Source organism: Mobula hypostoma, chromosome 4, assembly GCF_963921235.1.
Source record: "Mobula hypostoma chromosome 4, sMobHyp1.1, whole genome shotgun sequence".
NCBI lineage: Eukaryota > Metazoa > Chordata > Chondrichthyes > Myliobatiformes > Myliobatidae > Mobula > Mobula hypostoma.
Window position 1 is genome coordinate 77,491,914 of NC_086100.1, and position 6,000 is coordinate 77,497,913.

The following is a 6,000-nucleotide window of genomic DNA, read 5'->3' on the forward strand; positions in this document are numbered from 1 at the left end:
CAGATTTAGGAGGATCTGCTGAGGGATTATGAAAAGTTTGGAGCAACATAGAATAACAAAACCCAAGGTACTTACCTAGGGATTGTTACCAGAACCACAAGTAAATTGGTAAAGGGCAAATAGGATGATACAGGCAAATGCATGGCTCAGAACGTCATGCAGTAGAAATAAGTTCTGATTCATGGGGCAATGGTACCTATACAAGGGGAGGAGAGAGCTGTTCCATTAGATTGGACTTCACCTGAATCATACTAAGACCAGTAACCAGTGTATCACATATATGGGCTCCTAGAATGAGAAGTAGGATGTTTAATGAATCAAAAGGAATTTATAATAAGATAGAGAATAAATAACGAAAATAGTAACCCAGGTACAATCTAAAAGCTATTACATATAAACTGTTTGTTTATAGGGAAACCAGCTCCGTGTACTCAGTATTCCAGGCTATAAAATGTTCCAAAACAATAAAACAGGAGACAATGTAATTGTGTTAATCAAGGAAGGTTTTAGAGTGGTGTTGAGTCATGATACAGGTACAGTAGATGTTAATATAGGATAATGTAATGGGTGACAGATGAAAGATATTGGTCATAGCAAAAACCATTGTACGTATTCCACAAACACCATCATTGAGTTGTGTTCATTTTAAGAGACAGGGCCTGACACAATGACATCAGTGTAAGGTAACCCCCTTTGGTTTGTTCATAATGGAAGTAAAGAACTGCGGCTTTTGTTAAGCACATAAAATGACTCTCGCATGTTTTATTCACAAAATCCTAGAGTAATGTAAAACCTTTTTTGTTTTGAAATCATGAATAGCTGTGGAAGTAGTCCAGAGTAAGGCAACAGAAATGCTGAAGGAGCTCAGCTGGTCAGGCAGCATCTATGGTAGTAGTCTATATGCTCCCGAAATGTAACGTCCAGATTGGGCAGAATATTAATGGCAAATATCTAGGACATGTTTGAAGGGAACTGCAATTACACTGGGAAATTTTAATCTATATATTGACTACATGAGACAAAAGGGCTGAAGTAGAAGAAAAAATTGTGGAATATAAACTAACATGTTCCTGGATTGTTTCTGTTCCATACTTCTTACAGTAACATGTTACAGAACCTATCCAGGAATTTGCTGTTTTAGATTTAATCATGTACTCAAGAAGAAATAGGGGATGTTTCATTGTGACTGGAAAGGATGGGGGAAAGAAGCTAGATTAAAAAGGTGGACTTCAAAGAATAGGATTCCACCCCCCCCCCCCAGGAATTGATCTCTCCATCATTCCTTTGTCTATCCATCCCTCCAACTAATCTCCCTCCTGGCACTTGTCCCTGAAAGTGGAAGAAATGCCACACTTCCCCATTCACCTCTTCCCTCAACTCCATTCAGGGCCCCAAACAGCCTGAGGTGATGCAACACTTCACCTGTAAATCTTCTTGGGTTGTTTACTGTATCTAGTGCTCCCAATGCAGCCTGCACCACATCGATGAGACCTGACGTAGATTGGGGGATCGTTTTGTTGAGCATCTCTGCTCCATCTGCAACAAGCTGGATTTCTCGGTGACTGAACATTTTAATTCCAATCTTCATTCCCATTCTGACATGTTGGTCCATGGTCTCTACGGCAACGAAGAGGCTACTTTCAGGTTGGAGGAGCAATACCTCATATTCTGTCTGGTAGACTCCAATATGATAGCATGAACATTAATTTCTCTGATTTCCAGTAATTTATACCCTCCCCCTTCCTCATTCTGACTCCTCTCTGACTTCTTCTCTTCTCACCGGCCTTTCACCTCACCCTGATGCCCATGTTCCTTCCCTTTCTGCCCTGGTCCTTTTCTCCTCTCGTTTCAGATTCCTTCTTCTTTGACCCTTTTCCTTTTCCACCTATAAACTCCCAGATTCCCACTTCAGCACCCCCCCCCCACACCCACCTGGCTTCACCCATCACCTTCCAGCTTCTACTCCTTCCCCTCCCCCACCTTCATATTCTGGCTTCTTCACCTTCCCTTTCCCATCCAGATGAAGGATCTCAGCTCTAACTATTGACTAGTTATTCCTCTCCATAGATGCTGCTTGACCTACTAAGTTCCTCAACCATTTTGTTGCTCTGGATTTCCACTATCTGCAAAATCTTGTGTTTTTAATAAGGGATTTTGCAGTTAATGACCCCCCGTGGGCAACGACTACAATACAGTGGAATTCCAGAAGAGGTCGAGGGTGAACACCACTGCAGCAAAACCAATGGCTTCAAGTTAAATAATTATAGAGGCATGAAGGTCAATTTGTCCAAGCTGGAAGGGAATTAAGTAAATATAAGGACCAAGTCCGGAGTGAGAGACACTGAAGCAGGTCAATAGTTCACAGACTTTAATGCAAACGGTATTAAAGAGAAAAGAAAACAATGAACACTAGGCCAGACAAGGCCATTAACTAAAACTATCAAATGGAAAATGAAGCCTACGTCGTGGCCAAAAAGAACAACTAAGAGTTAAACAAATACCACAAGTCTTCAGAGTCAGTTCACTCAACAAAGCGTAGCTATGTCCAAGTCTCAACAAATACGACGACGGAATGAATGGAGTTAAATATTATCACGATGAAATAATAATTAGCTGACATGCGCATATTAATGAGTGCAATTGCCAAATCTGATGCGCTGCCAAATCAATGGTGTGACAAGCTTATTATCAAACCCAGTTTGATTATGGTTTTATGAATAGTAAGTCATGTTTGACAAATTTGATGAAATTCTTTGAAGATGTGACAGGAGGAATTGATAAAGCACAACCTGTAGATATAGTGTATTTAGATTTCCAGAGGGCATTTAGAAATAGTCACATAAAAGGCTGGCATGTAAATTAAGGGCACAAGATATTGGAAGAAGTTTAATAGCATAAATTGAAAATTGCCTGTCACATAGAACAGTGAGAAGTGAAGAAAATGGGACCTTTTCAAGTTAGAAAGATAACTAGAGTACTGCAAATATCAGTTTGTGACCCTTAGTTAATTATTGTTGATATTACTGGTCTGGAGAAGAGAACAAAACTTCCAAGTTCCAAAATTTCTAAATTTCCAAAGTTTACAAGTTTTCAACTGATTCAAAAATGGGTAGGACGGCACATTGTGATAAGAACATTGTGATTCTGGACAAGGAAAAAGAAAATAAATGGACAAAAACCATGTAAATTTTGTTTAATGTGGTGTAGTGTGAGGGCAAGCACTTCCGTAAGAGGAACCAAAATTATTTTCGCAATAGAGGCAAACTGCAAATGAGTGAGGTTCAGAGGGACCTAGATGTATGAGTGCATGAACCACAAAGAACTAATTAGCGGGTAGTTGAAAGGGCAAACAACATTTTGGCCTCCTCTGAAGGTGGCGATTTAAAATAAGGTAATTTTACTGCATTTGCACATGGTGTTAGACCATAAGACCATATGACAATTAGGCCATTGAGGCCCTTCGAGTCTGCTCCGCCATTCGATCATGGCTCATCCTTTTTCCCCTGCTCAATCCCATTCCCTGGCTTTCTCCCTGTAACCATTGATGCCATGTCCAATTAAAAGTCGATCAATCTCTGCCTTAAATACACCCAATGACCTGGCCTCCACAGCTGCATGTGGCAAAAAGTTCCACAAATTCACTATCTCCTGGCAGAAGAATTTTCTCCACATCTCTGTTTTGAAAGGATGCCCCTCTATCCTGAGGCTGTGCCCTCTTGTCCTAGACTCCCCCTCCATGTGAAACATCCTTTCCACATCTGCTCTGTCTAGGCCTTTCAACATTCAAAAGGTTTCAATGAGATCCCCCATCATCCTTCTACATTCCAGCAAGTACAGACCCCCAGAGCTATCAAATGTGTTGTTGTACGTTACCTAAAATCAGAGCATAGGAACATTGAAGGACATTCACCAGGCTAATTCCTGAAATACTGCAATGCCAAGAGAGCTCTGATTGACTGGATCTGAATTCCTTGAAGTTCAGAAGAACGAGGGGTGAATTTATTCAAGTACACAAGATCTTAAGGGAGCTTGACAATGGAAACACTGAGATTTTTTTTGTGATTGCAAGACTCATGAAAATGGGGATATAGCTGCAAAATAAAACCATCATACCATAAGAGATAGAAGCAGAATTAGGCCATTCGGCCCATTGAGTCTCCTCCACCATTTCATTATTTCTGATTCATTCCCATTCTCCTGTCTTCTCTCTGTAACCTTTCATGCCCTGACTAATCAAGATCTACTAACTTCCAACTTAAATACACTCAATGACTTGGCCCCCACATCCATCTGTGGTAATGAATTCCACAGATACACAACCCTCTGGCTAAAGAAGTTCCTCCTTATCGCCATTCTAAATGGAAATCCCTCTCTTCTGAAGCAGAATTCTATGGTCCTCGACTCCGCCACTGTAAGAAACATCATCTCTATGTCCACTCTATCTAGCCCTTTCAACATTCAATAGCTTTCAATGAGATTCCCCCTTATTCTTCTAAATTCCAGCAAGTAAAGGTCTAAAACTCTTTCATTCCCGGAATTGTTCTTGTGAATTTCCTCTGAACCCTCTCCAAACTCAGCACATACTTTCTTAGATAAGGGGCTCAAAATGACTCACAATGGACGCACGAGGACTCCCAAATCCTTTGCACCTTGGACTTTCGACTTTTCTGTCGGTTTAGAAAGTAGTCTACAGTTTTGTTCTTTCTACCAAAGTGTATAACCATATATTTCTCAACACTGTATTCCATCTTCCACTTCTTTGCTCATTCTCCTAATCTGCCTGACTGCCTGCAGCCTCATTGCTTCCACAACCTTGGCCACAAAGCTATCAATTCCATCATTCATATCATTGACATATAACGTAAAAAGAAGTGGTGCCAACACCAAGCCCATGGAAGACCCCTAGTCACCAGCAGCCAACCAGAAAAGGCTTCCTTTAGTCCCACTCTTTGCCTCCTGCTAATTGTACTGACTATGGTCTATTTTATCATGTGCCTCCAAGTACCCTGAGATGTTATCCTTAACAATTGATTCCAATATCTTCCCAACCACTGAGGTCAGACTAACTGGCCTATAATTTCTTTTCTTCTGCCTCTCTCCCTTCCTGAAGAATGCAGAGACATTTGCAATTTTCCAGTCCTCCAGAACCATGTCAGAATCTATTGATTCTTGAAAGATCATTATCAATACCTCCATGATGCCCTCAACCACCTCTTTCAGAACCCTGGTGTATAGTCCATCTGGTCCAAGTGACTTATACACCTTCAGACCTCTCAGCTTCCCAAGCATCTTTACGCTAGTAATAGCAATTGCACTCAATTTTGCACCCTGATACTCTCAAAATTTTGGTATACTACTCATGTCTTCCACAGTGAAGATGGACACAAAATTCTTAGTTTGTCTGCCATTTCCTTGTCTCCCATCACTATCTTTCTAGCATCATTTTCCAGTGGTCTGATATCTATTTTCACCTCTCTTTTACTCTTTATATATTGCAAAAAACCTTTGGCATCCTCTTTGATATTATTGCTGAATTTACCTTTATATATCATATTTTCCCTCCTTATGATTTCTTTAGTTGCCTCCCAATTCTCAAACTTCCCATTAATTTTTGCTCTATTATATGCCCTCTCTTTTGTTTTCATGTTGCCTTTGACTTCCCTTGTCAGCCACCATTGCATCATCCTGCCTATAGAATATGATTTCTTTGCGACGTATCTGTCCTGTGCCTTCCAAATTCCTCCCAGAAACTCCAGCCATTGCTGATCTGCCCCCTTCCAATCAACCTTGGCCAGCTCCTTTCCCATGCCTCTATAATTTCCTTTTCTTGTCTGTAATACTGATACCTCTGACTTTAGCTTCTCCCTTTCAAATTGCAGGATGAAGTCGATTTTATTTTGATCTCTGTCTCCTAAGAGTTCCTTTACCTTAAGCTCTGCAACTAAATCCAGTTCATTACACAAGAAGAGGATGATCCTTCTGATCCTGTGCACCAAACTG